We start from the raw sequence: 23039 nt of genomic DNA, 5'->3' as shown, positions 1-23039 counted from the left end.
TACAAGCAATATTAAAACTATGTTTTAACAATAGTTATCAGAAAACACTTGATCTCTTGTATGCTGTTGCAACAGAGATGACTGGAAGAATCTGATCAACCTGGTTTATTTCTTGAAGATGCCTGAGCAGTTGACTGTGTCTAAATTTTAAGCTTATTGCTTCTGTTGATGGGCAAACCTGTTATATCCTGAACTAATATTTAGCAGAATTTATTTCTGTTATTTTTTCATGTAGGTGTTAGTGACGTTATACAGAACTGAAGTGGCAGATGTGATTATAGCAAATACCCAGCATTATAAATAGCTTTTTCTTTTTTTCTCCCTGACATTCTGTATCCAAGGATTTCCAAGTTGGTGTGCATTTCTGTCATCCTTAATGGATCCAGTGCTTTGCCTTATGAACTTTTAGCATACAATTATTCACTAATAATTATAAAATGTCTCCAGTTTGCCTTTCAGTAAATTGTTCAATTAAATAGAAATAATTTGGCATTACTGTACAGGTGTTTTGTTGTTGTTGGGGTTTGGTTTTTTTTGTGTTTTTTTGTTGTTTTTTTTTTGTTTGTTTGTTGTTGTTGTTGTTGTTGCATATGATACTCTAGTTGCTCAAACTGCTCTTAGGTATCTTAGTAAGACTTGATATTTGCGTACCTCAGGATGGACGTTTTCTTTGAACTACGTTGCATTAAGTTCTGATGGAGTTCTGACTGTTCACTCTGTTTGATTTGGTTTTTTGGTCATAAGGCTACTAAGGAATATAAAATTGATGCAGTAAAAACATGTCAGAGCAATTTTGTTGCTGCAAATTAGCCAACAAAATTTGCAATGACTTCATTAAATATGATCACAGTTATTCAGGCGTATCCTATTCCATGTTACATGCTAGTGATGTATGCATGATGTGTGTTATAGCACCCTGTGTGTCTATGACTCCCAGCTGCATGGAATCAAGGACTAGTTTGGAGAACAGTAAAGTGACACTGCATTGAGCAAGAGTAACTACTGTGTCAGAGATGTTTTTCTTGAAGCTGAGCTCTTCTCAAGTCAGAGCAATCCATCAGTTTTGTTTTTCTAGTTCCTCCTGTGTTCACAATTTTGTCATTATCTCCTTATTCTGTTAGTAACAATATATAGTAATTCATCCTCTGATCTTTTCAAAATTTCAGCAACAGGGATTGTTATTGTTAGAGTACTTACTCTGTTTTTCAGACTTTGGGGGGGTGAGGGGGACGGTGTTAGGGGAGGGAAAGAGGAATGTTCTCTGTGTAGAAGGAGGTAAATCTAGTTATGAAGGTTTTGAGGTACAGCTGCCATTTTATTATGGGCTGTTTCATTACAATACTGCTTTATGTGAATGCATATAGGAGAGGAAATCGTTTATGTAAAATGGGTAATACTGACGTAATTAAGTTTATACAGGTATGGTAGGGAAGAGGGAAGAAACTGGCATAATTTATTATGCTGAAAATATATATAGCTATTTTTTCCTGGAAATTTACATTTCTGCTGGGTGATGCAGAAGTGGGACATACAAGATGAATAAAGGATCTAGCACTTTCCTATTTGTGAATCTGTTCAGTAAACTTCATGAAAAACATTATTCTGATGTGGGGTGGTAGTGATCCCATTTCCAGGTTACTATTGAAGGGAGCAAATGGCTCCTCTGAGGAAGAGGAGTATGCGGTTGGCAATGTTTGGTGCTGTTGCTGGGGATTATACTCCATAAGCACTTTTCTGTCCGTATCATATTGAGAGAATAAAATCTGGAAGCCATGGCGTTAGGTTTCTTTGTTCATTTCTCCTCTTGCTTCAGTACGTGAAACTGAAATATATAATCCAAACCATGATTTTTGCATGTTTTATTTCTATAATTTGAATATAAAAGAATAGTTGCAATATTATGTTCACATGGGAGCTTTGAAAAATACTTGGAACAGTAAAGGTCTTGAAAAAACCTCTTAACTGGATCATTCTTGAACTTTAAGTTTTATTTTGACAGTTGTAAATCACAATATTTCACGTGGTGCTCATTTAGTCATAAGAACAATAGGTTGTTTTTTTCTGAGTCATCTGTATCAAAAGTATACTCTTGAACGGTTTGTTATTGCAGGCAGGAATGTTGACAGAATCAGTTAGCAATATGGATAGGAATTTTCCCCTCCATCATGAGATATCTTGTTGGTTTCATACTATTGAATTGTATGCCTAGGTGTCCTATCTATTACCAGCCAAAATTTCTCATCTCCTATGGACTAAGCTTTTTATAGTGACAGTAACTTGAAACCTAAACAAGAAACGCTGAACATGCAGAACTGTGGAAGTCATTGGAGAGTTGCAGTGTCTGTTTCGAATAAGGGCAAATAGGAGCTAAGTTCACTGATAATAGTTTTATATTAGTTTACTTTTTTAGTACACTTTTTTGCATCGACAGCAGATATTTATATTATGAACTTTATTGTGATGTATTGCAAAATGGGTTAAGATTAACCCTTATATATATATATATAACCCCTTATACACACACACACACACACACACACATATATATATATGTATGTATGTGTATATATAATATATATATGTTGAGATATCAAAAAGTGGTTCAAATGACCAGGGCTAGTTATGCTGTTCTTCAATCTTTGTGTTTGGAGTCACGAGTATTTTCAGATATGAATGCTCTTTTAATCCTTTTTTTATACATTGAACTTTACTGATAGATTATGTCCTCAAAATAGAGATATGAGGCTGCAAGATATTTTGATGCCTATCTTCATTTAATGGTATAATTGGTCAGCCTTCCCAATGAAAATAAAAGATTATATGAAGGGTTGAGACAGAGCTGCTCTGGCATTTCTTTGTATATCAAATTTCCACCCAGATCTAAATCTGGCTCTGGTACAGAAGCAACACTTGTCTCATTAGTCTGTTTTCCTCTTGTAGGGGGCCAGTAATGCTGACTGATACAAATGGGTGTGAACTATCAGGGACGGGCAGACACAAGCCTTCATGTGTGACTGTTCAAAGCTGTTTAAAAACAAAATACTGAGTTACTGTTTAGCTGATGACTTATTGTGGAAATATGAATATTTTGCAGTTATGTTGTTATTATTTGATGTTCATTTACATTGACAGGAAATGGTTTCTTGGCTGCAGATCCAATTTATTCCTGAAGAGTACAAGGATATTCTGTAAGGACATTTTTTAAACATTTTAGGAGGGACCCCTCCATGACTCTCCAGTCAACCTCCTGGAGGGTGAATATGCTTTGTGACAAGATTGATATTAGTCTATCTTCTTCTTTCTGGTTTTGAAGAGTTTAAAAAAATTATTTAAAATTCCTGTCCTTCTTCCTGAAGTAGTTATTTTCTTTTAAACAAAATATACCTACTTTTAATGATGAGTTGAGATATCAGCTGAAATGCTAATTTACCTGGGTGTCCTTCTTTAGCCTTTCTCTAGAGATCTCATTCTTTAAAGTCAGAAACCAAAGTCAGTTTTTGTTAATGAATTTTTCTCTAGCAGTGAAGTTTTGGAAGAACCTTGTAGATAAAGATGCTATTTTTATCTACAGAGAGTCGAAATGAGAAAAGGAAATCTTAGTGAGTTATCCCAAGGTCAACCATTTCTGCTCATCTTCCATTAAGCGTCTGCTTAACTTTTCAGCGCCAGTTAAATTTCCTTTTGAAACTGATAAGGTGAAAGAAGATATGACATGCTCATCAGAGTAAAGAAGAAGGGGAAAATGCAAGAATAGTGAATGCTCTTCTTAAATATGTTCACGTAGATTGGGAATGGGAGAGCTTCTTTCTCCCACTGTCCTTGTCTAACATCAGGCACTTAGACTGCAGTGCAGTCAGCAGCCTCAGTTAATACGTTCCCAGGCAATAAACAAGTGTCTGTTTTGCAAGAGGGAGTGAAAATGAAATTTAAAAAACAGTACAGTCCACCATTATTCATACCTCTGAAAAGAGGTAGTGTGACCTAGCCTTGCAGGCTGCTCTGTGTAGCCCTATTTCTGAATGCTTTTGTCTCCCTTGTGCCCAGGGGGAGTATCCTGTGTAAGTGCAGAACCACCCAACTAGTGACCTGAACTTGCTGTAAAGCAGAGCAGAGCCCAGAAGAGCGGCGCTGAGTTACAGGAAGTCACTACGTGAATCAGAAAGTTCTGGGAGGGGAGAAGCTTGTGAGTTTTCAAACCCAAATTTGTACCCTGAAGTGCTCTTAACTCCTAACCTGTAGGGCAAATTTAATGACAAGTGAAAATAAGGCTTTAAGTGTTCCTCTGTCACGCTTGTAGGTAGGTGCTAGCTCCATCTTCTGCCCAGTATAGCACTTAACAGATCATTAAGTTAGGAAAATATTAGTCAAACAGCTTTACTCTTCTGATATTTGTATTTAGGTAGCAACAGTACTGAAATAACTGAATTGGAATAAGATTTAGATGGGAAAAAAGAATGTGCATGTCTAGTATTTAAAAACAAACAAATAAACAAAACAAAACAAAACAAAAAACAAAGAAAAAACAGCATGGTACTTGTGTGCTTTCCAGATAACAATTAAAATCTCAATTATGTTTTTATGGGCAGAAATCTGTCCTGTCATGCACTGCAATGTGTTGGGTCTGTGCCAAAGAGGTGGCGGACTGCAGTGCTAATCTGTTGAAGTACATACAGATTTCTGTAAGAAAATCACTAAATCACTGACAATGAATGCCATTCTGATGGGACAAACTCAGATGGCTAGTTTAATTAGGTTGCTTAAATTCACAATGGGTGTCTGGAATGACATTACTTGCTACTGTCAGTACTTTAAATGTCTCTGCACATCTTAGATTAGCTGAGAGAATACTTCCGGTAAAGGGAGAGGATCCTATGTGAGCAGGTTATCCCAGGGGGATAAGAGTGATATGTCTCTGACTCGTGGACAGAAATATTGTAGCTACATGCATGTGGTAAAAAGGCAGCTAAGGTATCATTAAGAAGCTTAGAGGTTTACATTGTGCAGTTAGTGCTTTACCCAGTCTGGAAAGAGTGGTTGTCATCTGTATACTGAGAATAACCTTCTAGGCAAAAAGCTTCCTAAACGTGATGTGATTCAGAGTTAGTATTTCAGAATGAAGTAATCACTCAGAGATGTTCCTGCAATTTTGGGCAGGTAGCACCATACCTTACACAACAACCATGTGATGTTTTAGAAGTGTTGGCTTTGAATGCTACAGAGCACAGAATGGGATTTTCCGTCGAAAGTGTACAGACAGAGGTCTGCTTGTGAGCCCACGGCTGTGGTCGTGTTCCTGGAGGTAGAAGGGAGGCAGGGTTTTTTTTGTTACCATCCTGGAAATACAGCCTGCAATTTTTCAGCCAACCTTCTGTACATCCCACTCTTGTTCATGCACAGCTTTAGGAACATATGCTTGTATTCGTAGTAGATATAAATACTTATGGAGTCTTGCACACTTTGAAACAACCGTGCACATCTGTGAATGTGCAAACCTTATGGGATGGATTTTAACGGGTACGAATCTGCTTCTTCTTCCAGTGCATTGGTAAAGATGCCATCTCTGCAAAGCCCATGCTTAATTTGATGGCTTTGTAGAAAGAGAAGACTGGCTGCCAAGAGAAATTAACTCTGTGTCTTGTTTCAGTTATGCAGTTTAATTGGCTTTCACACCTAAACCTGAAATAAAAAGGAGCTATTACTTGTCACCACGCTCAGGAGGAGACTAGTCTCTTTGTGGAGTAGCACACATCTGTCTCTTTCAGGAGGAGTTCTTTACAACAGACCCTGTTTCAGCCGAGTGCAGAAAACATCCCCTGTGCACTGCAGAGCCCGTATCAGACACATTTTCCACTTCCAGAGTACCCTGATGTGGGTTCTGTTGTCCTGGTGACTCTGTTCCTTGCAGCTCTCTCCCATTCTATGGTCTACAGAGTGGCTGTGCTGATGCAGCAGTGTGCCTTCACTCCAGCTAGCCCTGCAGTGCGTGTCCTTGCTCTGGTGGACTGCAGAAATACTTTAGGGTTCTAGCATGACACACAGTGCAAACCCAGGAAAAAGCTGTGAAAGAGGACAAGGATTCTACATAAAAGAAGAAAGAACAAAGAGGCCATTATTGTACCTGCCCAGAGAAAATGATGAATGGAAAGACCAAGAGAAGGAAAACTGAGAAAGTGGCAAATAGAGAAAGGACTGAAGAGAAGGGGCTTTGGGGAATGTGCCTTTCTATTTCGAAGAGGCTGTGTGGGAGAAGACTGGATCCAATGCACAGTCACAGAACAGACATTTCCCTTCACATTTAAAGAGCAGAAGTGGAAATTGTGTTTCTCAGCTTGTGCCAGTGAAGCGACTCAGCTGCTGGAAGCAGGAGGCATTTCTCTGCATCTGTTTTACAACTAGAGCTTAACACAAATGTTGAGTGGGTTACACTGTGTCATAGTTGAACTATGCCAAAAAGCCAAAGTTATGATGAGACTCTACAGTGAAATTTGAGCAGAAACAGACATGAATGTCTCAATTTTGCCAATAAGTTCCCCTAATGAGTATACCTACGAGTCAGGTATCGCAGTTCTTTGCACAGTTCCATTTCTTTTCTTATTGTTCTTGCATCAGGATGTTATTCTCATACCACAACTTTCTAACATCAGAAAGTAACTGTGGGTCATGACTAGCACAAATTTGAGTGAGGCTCTACGTTATCATTCATTTTGAGTATTATATTAAAAAATGAAACAAACAAACAAAAAACCAAACAAACCCACAACCTTCTGGCCAAAAATATGAGCTTTAAATGAATCAAGATGACTTTATCTTTTTAAAAATTTGTATGAAACAAATCCGTGCATTGGCTGTTTTTTTTTGTCTTTGCTTTGCTGATACTTCTGGTTTAAAATTTTGTTTCAGAATGTTCTAGAGAGGTGAAAGGGACAGATGAATAATTGGTATGAAATAGTCATTAAAGTCAGACTAATAGGGTTTAAACTATCAGTCCGTACTGCAATATACCCAAATGTGTTGTTCATTCTTTTGGCTTCATTCTCTCACTAAAACTGCCTTTATACTTCCTGACTATGCTAAACTTTTTAGCACATTAGTCCTTGCAAACAGAATGCATGTTTCTCTGTTTCTCCCCCCCCCCCCTTTTTTTTTTTTTTTTTTTTTTTTTTTAAATTCCAAAGCCTCTTACAGTCATTCTCTGGATTTGAATGTATTTCCAAAGTAAATGCTCAAAAAAAAAACCCCAAAAAACCAAAAAACCAACCAACCAACCAACCAACCAAACAAACCCTGTCCTAAGCTTCCTTTTTCAGGTCAGTGTCCTGTTTTTTTTTTTTGTTTGTTTTTGTTTTTGTTTTTTTCTCATCAATCTGACCTTTTTGAGTACAACTTTCTCTGACTCTACTGGTGATTGGTTTGCTAGCCTGTTATGCTTTAACAATAGGGAGAAGCGTGCTGATTGATTCTTATTTATTTCATTTATGTGTTTGTTTATATCAGCATGCTCTTCTCCCAGAACCCTCTCAGCGTTTTCAGTTTTCTGTTTTCAAAAAGGCAATGCCTCTCAAGGTACTTACAGAGTTCCTTTCCAATGCATTCACCAGAACCGTCGAATACCTTCAGTATGCAAGATAAGGGCTCATAGTGGTATCACCATATGCCACTGTCAGCTTCCCCCTGCAGCACTGCAGGAAGTTCTTTTAGTAGTCCAAATCCGTGTCCACTGCTCTCTTTTTCTCTGGAAGTATTCATACTTTTTTTTTTTTTTTTTTTTCCCCAACAGCAGTATCCCAGCCAGAATTGCACCACAGTCAAGAGGGCGCTTGTTCCTCAGTGACAAAGTACTTTGTCAGTGTCACAGCACTGTTGCACCTTTTGTTTCATTGTTGTTCTTTTGATTTGTTGTCTTTTTTTTTTTCTTTTTTTTTTTTCTTTTTTTTTTTTTAACTTTAATGTTGCCATCATTTTCTAAGGATGCTAAATGTGTTTCAGGAGCAATGTCACTGGTGTTTATTGATTGTGATGGGAAAACAATTTTCCAGCCCTAATAAAGGTGTCTGGATAAGTCTTTTTATTGTTATTATTATTATTATTATTATTATTATTATTTTATTTTTATTTTTTAAAACACCAGAAAAGAATATGCTTAGAAGAGACGATTTGCTGCTGTATATCAGAAAATATCACAGGCATTTTTGGGCAAAGTCACAAATGCTTCAATTCCATGCATAATAATCTAGATGTACTTGTCATCTGTATCCTTTTTGGTTCTGTATGCTTACATTGTAATCTCTTAGGTCAGGAATTCTTTCTTAGCTTGTGCATGCGGCACTCAGTATTGCAGAGCTTAATGTCACTTGACACCTCTCAGTATTATCGTAATACATAAAAATCATCAAGGGATGTTTTATAGAATGTTTTAGTCTAGCTTGCAGCTAGTTAAGCTCTGATTCTCCTTTATACATATTATTTATGAACTCTTTATCATTAGCATTAGGATGAGTGTATATCTGAATTTTGGAAGCAAAAGCTGGAGATTTAAAACTTTGCTGTTTTCAAATATAATTTCTTATGTTCTAAACCTTTCTGCAGATTACACATATCTAATGCAAACAAACTTGAAGAACTAGATAACAAAAGACACAAAGCAAAAAATAAGTTTGTCATCTTCATTTTCTGACTGCAGTGAAGTAGTTATTTACTGAGGTGAACTCAAAACATCTGCTCTCTTCTGAACCTTATGATAATGAATTCTCATCTCAGGTCAGATTCTCATCTGTGCTGGACGTCTCCCACCTGTGTTTCTGTATGGTAGGGTCATGCTATTATACTACTCTGGCTTCTGTTTTGTGTGTTTTAACCAAGATGACTCTTAGGGATTGCATAAAATCCATTGGATTAAAATACTGCTTAAGAGCAGCCAATGGGAAGCCCTGCATGTGAGACAGGACTAGAGAGTTCCCTACTGATGCTACCTTGCCTTGGTTTTCAGTCCTGCCTTGAGTTTTCAAAACAAAGCGTGAGTGATTTGGCACTTCCTACACTTAGCCTAATTTGGATTATTGGTGTGAATCCTTTATGGTAAGAGACAGAATAATTCTGGGATTTTTCATTGAAAACAGGTCTTTTTTCTTTCTTTCTTTCTTTCTTTCTTTTTTCTTTCTTTCTTTTTTTTTTTTTTTTTTTTTTTTTTTTTTTTTTTTTCCACATACTAGCTAGAGAAGCTAACTTAAACCAGTAGCAAGTACATATAGTTCATTAGCTTGCATTCCAGTATTCCATCTGTCTATTCACTGTGCATTCATTGGGATATTCATTTTAGTTGAAATATTAACAGTAACACTCTTCTGTACAACATATGTAAAAATATTTGATAGAGAGATGAGGATTAAGAATCACAATGAGTAGTGCAATAGTAGTATAGTCAAAACTGTAATGAATTTTGTCTTCAGTTAAGATAATACATATAGTAACTATAGACCATTTCTCTCTTTTGTGAAGATCTGCTGCAACTATTTTGTATGCACATAGCAGATGTTGTACTGAAGATACAACCTTGAGAACAAGTATGACAAGCCTGAAGAGCTGTTCATGCACAAAAGGAAAGAACTAAGGCTAAAGAATCCGAACATGGTCACACAGAGAAGCCTTTTATGGGTTGGACAGCAGGGTGCCATTATTACAATTTGACGTTAATTTATGTGGGAGTCATGAGTGCTAAATCTGGAACTTCTGGAAGGTTGTGTAGCTTAGTACTTGAGCTGAAAATAAAGGATGTTTGCATATACTGTTTGTTTTTCCCCTATTGCATCCTGACAGAACAATTTTTGGGAGTCCCTAAGCATCAGTCAGAGAAGAAGCCTATTATGCTTTTGCCTGGTAGGGAGACTTGACTGTATCAAAGCTCCTGAGAGCTGAGAGGTAGGAAGAATGGGAATCTAATACCAGTTCTGTATAGGTATTAATGGATTCCAAATTACTTTTGTTATTAAAACCTATTAGTTTTAATAGAGAGATTGTTACAAATGCTAAAACTCATTTCTTGAGCAGTGACATGAAAGAGCTGCCAGGAAAACACAGGGTATGTGTGGAGATGTTAACCTGAGTAAAAAGATGCCACTGGAGGAGCTTATCAGTTGAGCTGTCATCTCCTCATCCCTGGGTTTTGGGAACTGCTTGTGAGCGAGGCCTGAGTGCAACTACCCTCAGCTTCTCAACAGCTGCTTGTCTTCTTGCTGGTCTGCTGTCTCAGTGTGCGTGTCCTTGCCACCCTCCCTTTACCTTATCGAGTTTTCTGGTAGCAGGTACCAACCAGGTTGCAGTGAATGTTGTACCACACTATCTTCTGTAAGGTCATAACCTGATGGCTAGATGGGGGAAAGGAATGTGTTTATTTTTATCGTATTTCATTTACCTTTGTTCTTTGCATTTTATATTTCATTTGTCCCTAATGGTTTTTGCTGTACTTTCAGCTTTGCCCCCTCTGCCTCTCACTAACCTATAACAACATTTTACGCTGCCTTTCATTCCATTCTTCTCTCACACAATGTGCTGTCGTGGTTTTTTTTATGCCCTTTTTTCCCTTAACTTATCTCCTCTGTATTCCCCTTTTACTTTCTTTATCTTTCAGCACCTTTTCTAGCTTTTGTTGATTCTTTAGCTCTTTAGCATCATCTATAATGCAACAACCACATGACTTATCCAAGCTGCTGCTTGGAAGGATGGTGCTCTTCACTGGCCTTCCTCATCACCTCATCCTGTCTGCTGGGCTCACACAAGCACTTGGCATGCCCTCAGCCTAGAAGGCCAGCATGGTGGGAATATGAAGGAGCTGTGGCTAGACCAGCACTGTCTGCATACTTTTGAAGGGGCTCAGGCACAAAAATAATCCAGGGACCACTAAAGTCTTGGGACAGTGGTCCTAGTAGGAGTAAAAGGGTGTTAAAATTAGTTTAAAATGAAAAGAAGACTTGGAGTTAAAACTTTGATCATCTGCATTCTGGAAATTACTTGTTTAATGGGAGCTAGAAATCAGACTAAAAGTGTGGCTAGTGAGTCACAAGAACGTCATCTGCAACTAAAGACTGGTCTTCTGTGGGGCAAGCTGTGGTTTGCTGTTGACTGAAACAGCTACATTACAGCAAACCAACTATGCAGTCAAACCTTAGACTACTAGTGGATGGTAATGGCATTGACAAAAAACTATCAAGCATTGCCAAGGAAGAGACATGACAATCACTGAAGAAGTGGAGGGAGTGGCGGAAGCATGCCTGCTGGTTTGGGGCCATGTAGCCCCTGCCATGTTGTCTTACTGTAGCACACAAATACACTGTGCGCTTATGGAACTTATGAAACAGTTCTGTGGTTTAAAGTGTAAATTTTTCTTTTTCTTTTTTTTTTCTTAAAGCCTCCAGATTTCACAGAAAATACAAGTAGTAGTATTATTGTCAGCATGAGAGAATGTAGTATTTACTTTTGAAATACTGGTCATCTTGCTAAGTCATCTGAGTCTATATAAAATCCACATAAAATTTCATAGAGGTTTGGTGCTGCCAATCCCAAGCGCGCAATGAGAATGAGTCACATCTTCCAAGATCACAAGATTTGCTTAAAATTCAGAAGGGGTTTATTTTTAATTGGGTTTCATTTTTATTTGTCTTTTTATGTCAGAACTGATTCATTTTTTCCACTGGTTTTCTGTGATTGTTACTGCTAGTAATGCCCCTCTCCTTGTTTTAAAAAAATAATAAATTAATTAAAAAAATAGGAAAGGACTCTTAACAAGGTACCAAATAATTCATAATGTGTAACAAAATCGAGTAGTTGCTGCCAAGTCATGTTGGCAGGTTATTATCAAAGTAATGTCCTTTTTAGAAGAGAGGATGGGGAGTGGGAGATCGTAGAAAATAATAAGAAGTTTAGGCTGAAGTTTCATGTGTGCTGCTTTGAGCAAGGAATATTCCCACCCTAGAGAAGGCTGTTGTCACTTGAGCAATGTTTAATGGACTGCATAGAAATTAATCTGTTTGGGAAGGTTTTCTTTAGTATTTCTAGGTTTGAAAAAATTTGTTCCAAGTGGTATACTTTTAAAAATCCTATTCTTCCTCTCCTCCTATCCTTCAAGTTTTCTGAAACAAAATGAGGAAATCAAGAATATCTTATGTCTTTATCTAAGGTAAAACACTGAGGTAGAAGAGCTATACGCAGATCTTGTTTCATAATTCTCCATTTGCCCTTGAGTTGTCTGACATCATGTGATGTAAATTTGTGCAGTTGGAGTAAAGATCTTTTCCTAATGCTCTTGGATGTCTCAGTGGTGTGTGTGTGTCTTTGTTTTGATAAAATTCTTCCTATCAAGAATGTTTACTGTGATGGTCTTGGTAAAATTCTTTTGAGGTATCAGAAGTTCTATACAAACCTCAGTTGTATTGAGTGTACTGGCACATCCCGAGGCAAGGAAATCCAGAACAGGCACACCTCCTTCCATTAGGAATTTATGATTCAGGTCTCAGCTTACAGATGACTCAAAAGTCTTTGGCTTTTGCAGTGAGAAGAAACTTCACAGCAGAAGCTGTTTGTGACTGTGCAGAACCAGGCTGTCATGGGTGTCAGTGGGCAGTGAGTACTTACTGTAGCAGCAGTAGCATTCTAAGCACTTAAATTTCATGTTCAAATTAGTGTTTTGTGGTATTCCATTCCAGATTCAAAAAAGTCCCAAACCTGCTCACTGCTGGTATTTCTTTAAAGGAAGTACTTTGTATCTAATGAGGCCAATTCAGGTCATGTAATCAGTCACTCACTTCTGTAGAGCCTGAACGTTGCCTACCACTTATATACTTAGTTGTATGCAACAGAACATCGTGTAATACAGGAGTTCTGTAAGATTTTTTGCCTTGCTCAAAGGTAGGCAATGAGCTAAAACTAATTTCAGGACAGCTATGTAAAAATACATATCTTTAGAACTTCACTGTAGGGACTGCTTACTTCTTCTTTTTTTTTTTTTTTTTTTTTTTTTTTTCCTTTTTTTTTTCCCCCCCTTCCCCCCCCCCCCCCCCTTTTTTTTTTTCCCATTTATTTATTTATTTATTTTTCCTCCCCTGTGGTTTTGTGGTTTTGTTACCTCAAATCAAGGTGGCACCAGCAGGCAATGCCTCTGCTTCACTTTGGTGTAGTCTGAAGGAGGTGTCATTCACCAATGAGAGTGAAGTAAAATATTCCAGCTGCTTTATGGGGCAAGGCATATTTCTCAGCAACTCAAATTCAAGCCCCACTCAGAACTCGAACAGAATCAAATAGGAGTTTGTGGGAACATTTCCTTTGCTAGATCTATTGTGCAGAGCTTTCTATTCTGTAGAACTAACTGTAGATGAGAAACATGCTCCTGGGTAAGTAATTCCATGTGGAGGTTGAAATCTGTCTCTCACGTAACTGCATAATAGAATGTTGTATGCTTGCTCCAGCTGTATGGAAAGAGAAACACGTGTAGCATTTTGCTGATTTGTTTTTAATAGCAGTGCACTAGTGAAAGCTGTAATTGTTTTCTGTAGTTTAGGAGCTGAGCAGTTGAATTAGGAAATACTGCCTTGTGAGTGTCTGTGATCTATTTTTCTAGATAATTTTTTATCTTTAGGTAAACTTCATCAAAAAGCTACAAATGCCAAAATCAGCATTTGAACTTTCTCTCTTCTTTTCCCCCACCCTGTTCAGATGGTAATCATGACATTTTCTGAAGGAAAGCTATAAATGAAAATTCTTGTTAGTAAGCCCATTGGAAGAATGTGTTTCTTATATATTGAAATGAATTTGTTTCTTCCTTGTGAGCATGCTGATAGTTGACTCTAATAAATTTAATGCTTGATTTTTGAATGTCTTTAATTTCCTTTAAGCATTATGCTGCTAAATCCTGTTGATAGATGCTGTGTTATTTATGGTTGTTGAAACTATTATATAGTAATAACATTTGAAAATAGGGACTGCATTCTTGTGTACTTGAAAGAGCAATTGTTGAGCTTATGAAATGTTAATGCATCACAGGTTTCAATGCACTGCTTAGCAGGGATGTTAAAAATGCGCATGGTGCTTTCAGAAAGTTCTTAGGATGCCTTAAATTAAGGTCAAAAGCAGATAAATGCTCTCCTTTTCAAAGTCCTGATTGCATTTTGAAGGTTAGCTTGTAGAAAACACTTTTATTTCATACAAGGCAAGTTTGTCTGGCAGAACATCATTGGTATTTTTTTTTCCAGATGTCAAAATAAATACTGATAAAATGCTCATTTGCTCTGAAGCGAATGTTATAAAAGAAAGTCACTGCTCTGTGTCTAACTGTCCTTCAGCTGTGACAAATTCAGTTTCATCAGCTTTCATTGTTTTTAGAAGAACATATTTTATTTCTTTCTTTACCAAAAAATACATCATCCATTTACCATCATTTTTGTTTGCCACCTTGTTTTAACATCCTAAAGACCAGCAAATATCCTCTGGTAATATTTTTGAGGGTTTATGAATTGGTGTAGTATTTACTTTAGTCCAGTTAGATTGTACACATTTCAGCAAAATTAGTCACTTGTTTGCAGGTGCTTCAGGCTGCAAATACAGAGTGGAAAACTCCTGTACTTGGAAACTCCTGTTCTGTAAATAATCTGAATTTTGGCAAGGGTCGAGTAAGATGAATGTTGCCAGATGAGGGAATACTTCTAAACCTTGCTGGTACCAGAGGTGCTCTGACCCAGCTTACTTGGAAGCAGGCACAGGGCTCGGAGCCGTGAGGGCAAGAAACAGTAGTGGGAGCAGAAAAGGGCATCTGAACAGCATTCTGAGTTTCTGATGGGTGTCTGGATGCCAAGCACAATCCAGAAGTACAGAGGTACTTCACTATCACTTTCTGTCCTACAAGTAATTTAAATAGCTCTCTGTGTGTGATAAAACCAGTGTTACTACTAAGGAAGATGTTCAGTGTGGGCAGTGGTAGTGGGCAGCATGGACATAAAATTTGCATCATAAGTTTTTACTTAGATAGGTGAATATCCCAAATGCATGAACTGCTTTCTAGAAGCAGATATTTGGTACCATTAAGTACTTGAAAATTTGGCCTTTGGGGAAAAGATGTTTTTATGTGCCATAATGCTAAAGTGCTTCTAGCAAACTTTAAAATCGTTGCATTCTGGAGTTGTAGAGAACACTGAGATTTTTTGCAGTGACTTTTTCAAATATCCTTATAGCTGATGGTGTACTCTCTTTTGAATTCTGGATTCAACCTAAACTGTTTCTATCCAGTACTTCTTTAAAGAAACAGGAAAGTATAATAATTTCATCACTTAAAGCAGCTTAAATCTTCAGGGGAAAAAGGGTTACTGCTTAAATTTCAGATGAAAGGAGCGTTTTGTGAATTCATTTGTGTCATGTATTCATACCTGAATTAAAATGAGCCATGATGTACTGCAGTTTCTCTGGAACGTTACATAAACTTCCCTGTTCTGAACCATGCACAGGTTTGAAATGTGCAAACAGAACTGAAAGACTCTTTGCAGTAGTTTCTCCACAAGCAGGAAGCTGATATTTACCCTACAATCAATGCAGTAGTGGACACAAAGACAAGAAGTCCTCTCTCCTACAGAACTTGATTTAACTGGTGAAAAGGTAGGATCCATGAGAACAACAACTTTCTTCTTAGTTAAAGATGGTTATGGTTAGGGATGAGTTTGGATTGAATTCTGCACAGCCTTATTTGCTCAGATTTGTGCAACTAAAACAAGGGATTGTTTGGAAGTATATTTGGAACAGATTCCTCCTGTTTCAATTCCTGAGATTTTGATCAGATATTTCATTAGCATTTTTGTGTGACTCTGTAGGTTAGTCAAGGAAAAGTTTGGTCCTGGTATGGCTTTCCTTGGCGTAGTTAGTTTCTTTCTATGTGATACACTTGAAGCTCCCTATAATCCTTTGTTCTGTTGTTTATTTCTGTTGGTGCTGGCTGCCTTTGGGGGCACATTCTGCTTTAATGCTGGCAGGTGGGCATGAGGAAGCAGAAAGAAGCTGATCTCAGAGCAGCCAGAAAGGGACAAGAAGGGATAGGAGTCAGTATATTATTTCTATATTATAGTCTGAGCTGCTGGCCAAATAGTATTTCCTGACAAGATGAGCTGAAAATTTCCTCCTGAATAGGAAAGTTACTGAATTCAGGAGCTCGTATGAGGTAGCCAAACCTGTCTTGGCTCCTCTTTTTTTTCAACATCCTTATTGTAAAGACTGAAAAATGCTGTTCTCTAAATTCTGTAGGTAGGAATGATTGTCAGTGGTGTTGTGCTATGTGTGAAGAATGAGTGAAAGAGAGCAGTTGTGTTGGTATGTTAAAGATCAAGTGGACCAGATCAAGAGGAGATTCTTCCAAATCTTGATTGTCAGCAGAAATATGAAATGGGTGTTATCAGGTAATCTTAACTTGGTGATGTCTACCAGTTTTTCTTCCTATATGCCCTTTGGTGGATTTATAATAGCTGTTCTCTAAGGAGAGCTAAAACTAATGGACTGACTATAGAATACTGAAAAATGTGATCTTGTGATAAAAATCAACCTCTTACCCTCCAGTTACTCAAAATATGTTGCCTACTGTAGTACTACAAGCCAGTGAGTGAAGTTTGGCTTATGAAACCCAATTTAATTTTCTAGTCTTTACAATTGAAATCTGTTTTATTTGGTGATTTTATAAATGGTTATTACAAATGAGAAATGAAGCTCAGACTTAAAAGGACTCTCTGGGAACAGATCCAACTCAGTGTCCAGTGTTCCTTGATAAAGCAGATTCCTTCACTTGAAGAGGCAGTAATTGATGTAACAGTGACAAATGTAGTTATTATAGGATATGATGCATCTCACCAGCACTTATGAGGTACTTTTTGTTATTTTCAAAAACTACCAATTGGACAATTCAGGTCTTCATATCTATGCAGTGCTCTGTTTGGTATTTTCTTATCTAGCATCACATTTGCATGTATGTACTTGTGTGGTACTAGGAAAAAAAAAAAAGTGTATCGGAATTTTCATGCCTAGTTAAATTATTTTCTGAGTATTTTTTATTTTTTCCCTCTCCTTGTGGTGCTTTGTTCTAAACTGAAGGTGATGGCTAAAAAAATCAGATTGTTCTTTCTAAATTTCATTGGGAACTTGAAGAAAGACAGCTTTCAGGATGGAGAAATGAGATTTCTTTTTGAACTCTTCTTCTTTGTGATTCTACAACAATACATGTATTGTTAAATGTCAAGGCACTTGCTCTACATAAAAGAATGCCTCAGTTCATCTCATTATATTTTTCTCCTCATTACTTGTATTTCTTGTTCTTGCCCATGAAAGCATACGGTCATACATTTTATGATATTATACAAAACCACAATGTTCCTTACCAACTTGGATAGTGTCTGACCTAAACATTATCGAGTAGGTTAATTGAGAAAAGGTGAAGTGAGATACCAAAGTTACATGCCCTGCTCCCCTCCCCATCAAAAAAAACCCAACGACTTCCATAAACTTTCAGTTTAAAATGCACTGGGTTTTATTCATTGTTGTAAATAATAATAATAATAATAATAATAATAATAATAATAATAATAATAATAATAATAATAAAAAACAATAAATCCTTGTATATAACATATGATTGCTAAAGTAGAATTATGGATATTTTACACTCTGGAGGTGCAAGTTATGTATATGTTGCTCCTGACAACTTAGGGATAGTCATACAGTGTTTTTAGACAAGTTATTCTTGCGGATGTGTATCAAAAGGCCTTTGTTTCTTGCTGATCCAAGTCACTTTCTGTTTTATGAATATTGTACTTTAGCAACTTTGCTTTGATGACATTGGAAAAGACTGTAACTGTTGTAGCCTATTCAAGGAACTGGCAGTCTGGAAAAGCTTAGTGGGAGGTACTTATATTTGCATTGAGCCAATATGTTTATTTGGTTGGGTTGTGAAATGTAATGAAGATATAGAAATAATTTTTCTTATTGACAGAATGTAGGAGATATCCCTTCAAGACTTAGCTACCAGATACAATATTACATGTTAGTAGATTCAAAGTGAACTACTACGGGTATCAAATGTCATTCATCAGTAATGCTTGTAGATATAAATCTTGCAAATTGTAGTCTAAGGATCATAGAATGAGTTGGAAGGGATCTTAAAGATCAATTAGTTCCAGCTCACTGACATAGGGAGGGCTGCCAACCACCAGATCAGGGCCCATCTAACCTGGCCTTGAATGCCTCCAGATACGGGGCATCCACAGCTTCTCTGGGCAGCCTCACCACCCTCTGAGTGAAAAATTTCTTCCTAACATCTAATCTAAATCTCCCCTCTTTTAGTTTAAAGCCATTACCCCTCATCCTGTTTCTGTTCTCCCTGACAGAGTCCCTCTCCAGCTCTCTTGTAAACTCCCTTTAGGTACTGGAAAATCACTATAAGGCCTCCACGAAATAGACACGAATGGGTAGTGATCTAATATTAAGCATTAAGCCACTAAATTTTCATGTTAAAAATAAACAACAAAAATTGATTCTGTCAGTACAGTAACACTATAGGTTTACTTTTTAAGCTGTTTTTTCTACTCTACTTTTCTTACTGACCAAATTCAGTTTATACTTGTTATAGTAATCAGATTGGTTGCTTATATGGACTTCTGCAGTAATATTCAACAGGTATTATAATTAAGTTGTTCTAAACCATACATGGTAAGGTTATGGCTGTTTTCAAACATGTTGTGAATATTGTATAGAAGGCTATCAGTTTGTTGATATCAACAGCTGTTCTTTAGTGACTTGAGTTACCATATATTAATGTTTGTCATTGTGTCATGGTGGCACAGCTGAAACTTGGGTAGAGTTATCAGTAATAGGTCTAAGAATAGCTCTGAAAAGTTCTTTGAAAGACTACTGCTGACCTCCTTTCATGACAGTTAGTAGCAAAGTAGTGCTATGGTCTATGTGAGTTATGTCTTGATGCAGAGCCAAAGTACTGCATGTATGAGTAAATCATAGAAAAATTGGAGCTGACAACAAAGATTACTTTGTCCCTTTTAACGGACGAATGTTAATTTAGCTGTAAGACATGAACATAGGAACTATAAAGATTTAACCACTTACAAAAAGAAGGTTGTGATTTCAAAAGAAACAAAGCAAACAACAATAACCACCTCACAATAATTCATGAATTTGTCATGAAAGAAAACATCCAGAGATAAAGATTTTCCCATATATTTGTTGTTGTCTCTCTTCCCATGTTCTTTCAAAACAAGGAAGCTTCATTTACTTTAGTCCAAGAGCCAGACTATTTTCTCTCAGGTAGTCCCATAATTCTTGATATAAAGGAAAAGATGTGTTTATTTATAAATAGGAGATTTGTTAGGGTATCTGGGATATGTACTTTACAACTTAGCTATCAACCTGTGGGTAAGAGTGAAACAGTGGCTGAGGCTAACAAGAAGATCTACTTGAGTAAATGTATATTTTGAGAGAATTGTAATTTCACGATTAATTAATTAATTTTCCAACTGTGCTGCCTGAAGCTGAGGGAAGGCAAGGATGTCAGAACATGCAGGGAGAACATTATGGGAGCAGTGGAGCTGCCGGAATTAAAAAAAAGACCATGGGATACAGTCAAGAGTGGAATAGGGATACCACTGAAGGTGTGAAGAGAGACTTGACTTTAGGCGTGCTTAGAGCTATAGGAAACTAAAGATGCTGCAGACATAAAAGCAGACTAATTCAAAGTGTTCAAAGCTTTTGAAAAGATTGAAGAGTAAGGCTAGAGATTCAACCTTATGGTTTTACTGAATGAAAAGTAATTTCTATGCCTGTGGGACTCTGATGTCACTGACAGAGTAGCTGTTCAAACAGTAAAAGATACAGGAAATATTTGGAGATGAAGAGCACAGTGTCCCTCTCTTTTTACCAGTGTCCCTATAGTTTATGTGACAGGCTATGAAGTTAAGCTGCCAAGTTCTGTAAGATGTTTATGCATTATAATTCATTAGCATTAAACTGTTAGCTTCTAATTCTGGTTTTGCTGGAAATTCTGCCACTCACTACAGTGGAACGAAGAGTTGGTCTCTGAAGTTATGTATCACATTTCTGACGTGCTTTAAAACAGAAGGCTAATCAGCTTCCCTATGATGTATCAGGTGCCTGTACTGCAGATCAGCCTGGTGTGTGATGTTGGCTTTAGCTGGATTGATCTTCTGAGTGGTGCATTCAGGTTTTTGCTGTTCTGTTTGTTTGTTTCACTAGTGGTAATCCTGTGATACTCATGAAAATCTCACAGACGCGAGCACTTATGAGAATAGAAGTAGGCTCAGAAATCCACAAGATATTAATTTTGTCTGATTTAAATGAAAAAAAAAAAAAATTAAACAGTGAAATATATGAGGGAGGGCACTTTTCATTTGTTTCTGTAGCTTACGTACAAAGAATGCCACCAGGAGAGATGAGTGGTTTCTGATAAAGTACAACTCTAGCTGTAGGAAGAAACTGATCAGATTTCACTGAATGCAAACTATAGTAAATTATATACTTTAAATTCAGCAATTTTAAAGACTACAAGGACACTTCATTGCTCTTTGCTCTTTAATTTTAAAACTATGGTAACTATCACATTAAAAATACGTTTGATAGCTTAATACTAGACATAATACTGAAACAAATGAAACTGGTCTCAAAACACCTGAAAACAGGCTCCACTCACCATCTTCTTTATTTTCTGATCTTTTTGTGGAAAAACTAAGCTTGTGTTTCCTACCTTCTTCTTTTGCTTTATTGGTCAGGTTTTCCCAGTATTCATCCTTAGGAATACCATTCATTTCTTTATTTCATCTCATCGATCATAATTGTGTCTCAGAGTAAAAATTATAAAGAACATTCTTTGCTATCAGAATTTCCCCCTCAAACATTTGTGCTGCAGTACACTACACTACATTCACTAATTTTCTTCTAAATGAATCCTAGAAATAGCAGTAGAAAGATTGTTTTGTTGTTGTGATTAGATGTCATACTAACATAAATAAAATTTTACATTTCAAATTGTCTGAGATTTTAGACATTTTAGAATACTTAGGAAACTCATAAACACATCTTGAATGCAGCTTTCCCAGCAATTGAGTTAGATGATGGTTCTTGCCCTAGTTCTGGGCTCATAAACATGGCACATGGTGTTCTGCCACTTGGTTATTGATGTTTTTTTTGTTGTTGTTTGTTTGTTTGTTTGTATACAATAACCTTGCAATTACTTTTAGAGGCGTATTCTGTGCATATATGGTGCTTTGAATACTTTCCTAGATTACATGAAAGTTCTTTAAGCCAAATTCTTGCTTAGAGCAGCTGTACAGGGGTGTCAGCTTCCTCTTTTAGCTGTCTGCTGGGTAGGACGTTAATAACAGTATCATTTTACTTGTTGAATTCCCTTTCATGTTTGAACACTGATACATGGCATGAGATAATGAAAGAGCTAGGATCCTATTACGACTTAATAATAGTGAAATGAACAAGCAAACAAAAATAACAGACTACCAGGTGTTGGGGTTTTTTTGTTTTGTTTATTTGTTTGTTTTGGTGGTTTTTTGTTGCTTTTTTGTTTTTGTTTTTTCTATCTTGGAATCCAATTAAATTAAAAATGAAGACATGCTTCTTCAAAATCACCGTAGTGTAGTAATAACCTTCATATTTCAAAGGCATATTACAATGTCTAAAAAGTTCTTTGAGTTAAAAGGAGCAATCAGGTTTTGGGGAATGGGAGAGTTTGCTGATTACATGAAGAAAAAAAAAACATCAAACCAAACTAATTAACCACAGCACAAACAAAAAAAAACTTTCTAATGTTTGGTCTACATAGAAATTGTTCATCCACATTTAACATGCTGAGTCTGTAAGCACAGGGATTTATTTCACCTCTTAGTTGGAGGGCTAGTTGTAAGATTTGGAAAATCCTTCTGTTACAGTTATTTGAGGAGTGCTTTGAGAGGTAGTTACGCAACTCTAACAAAAATGATCTTAGCACTGTCTTTGCTTTTCAAAATTAAACAAAGGAGAGATTTCTACATGAAAGAAAGGAATTCCTACTTTTAAATCCAAACATCGGGGATTGAAATCCTAAACCCTTAGAGCAATGAAAGTGTAAGAAATATTAAGAGGCATAAAAAAGTTATTATGAAGTCAGTATTGTATATCCAATTGTGAGTCATCCAGTACTTAAAAATTATATAATACTGCCAATTACGCATACAAATCCAGGGAGAATTTTAAGACCTTTCGTAAGAATTTTAAAAACCCTCTTGATACTGTCATACCCTAAGAAACCAGGAACATTAATCCACTGCTTGATGCTGACCTCTGAGAAAATACACAAAGTCCTAATAAGTCGCGTCTGGAATACTTGTCACCACCTTGAGAAATAAAAGGATGAGAAATGGACTTACTGTAAGGGCAGCAGGGTTTCTTAATGTGTGCTGTTGCAAGCCCATTGCATGGGTGCTTTAACAGCTGTACCAAGCTCGACATAAACTGATGTCTCTGAGCAGCAGTGTGGCTCCTTGCTGCCAGACCCCTTCCACACCATGGATGAATTCATTTCACTGAGTAAGGCACAGTGAGGAAGTACTAATTCAGCAAGATATAGGTGAAGTCTGTCCTTATCTTTGTGTGTATTTGCCATTTTCTGCATTATTCTTCATTTTTTTACTTGTTTGGATCCGTTCTGATACTTTATATTTTTGAACTCCACTTGTATTGTTATAAATGCTTTTATTTCTCTGCACTGAAAGAATATAGTCTGAGTATCCTTCTTCCACACCCCAAGTTAGACCTGTTATTGACCTTCTTTGTAAATGTATTTAATAAAGAAATACAGGAGCTGAAACCTTAGACAAACTCTTCCACTCAAAGGCAGCGTCTATAACTTATCTCAGGGCATTAATTTTATTGTTGTTTGTTTTTTTTTTTCAAATTTATGTGTCATTCCTGATGTGAAAGCAAAACTCACACTTTGCCTGGGAAAGTTGTCTTTT

The 23039-nt window shown here is 36.8% G+C and overlaps 1 protein-coding gene across 11 annotated transcripts in view; it reads left to right on the top strand.

The window, feature by feature from the left end:
• ZNF385B (zinc finger protein 385B) overlaps nt 1-23039 on the top strand; it is a 153823-nt gene that overhangs the window by 59223 nt on the left and 71561 nt on the right. The window contains exon 1 of one of the 11 annotated variants that reach the window (XM_072342218.1): nt 4135-4183. The exons of the other annotated variants lie outside the window; for them this stretch is intronic. The gene's annotated coding sequence lies outside the window, so the exon portion shown is untranslated. Of the gene's footprint in view, nt 1-4134; nt 4184-23039 lie in introns of those variants that run through there. 11 annotated transcript variants of the gene reach the window in all.

Source organism: Excalfactoria chinensis, chromosome 7 (assembly GCF_039878825.1).
Source record: "Excalfactoria chinensis isolate bCotChi1 chromosome 7, bCotChi1.hap2, whole genome shotgun sequence".
NCBI lineage: Eukaryota > Metazoa > Chordata > Aves > Galliformes > Phasianidae > Excalfactoria > Excalfactoria chinensis.
The sequence above is the reverse complement of the archived record's forward strand: the minus strand, read 5'-3'. Positions and strand labels throughout refer to the sequence as shown.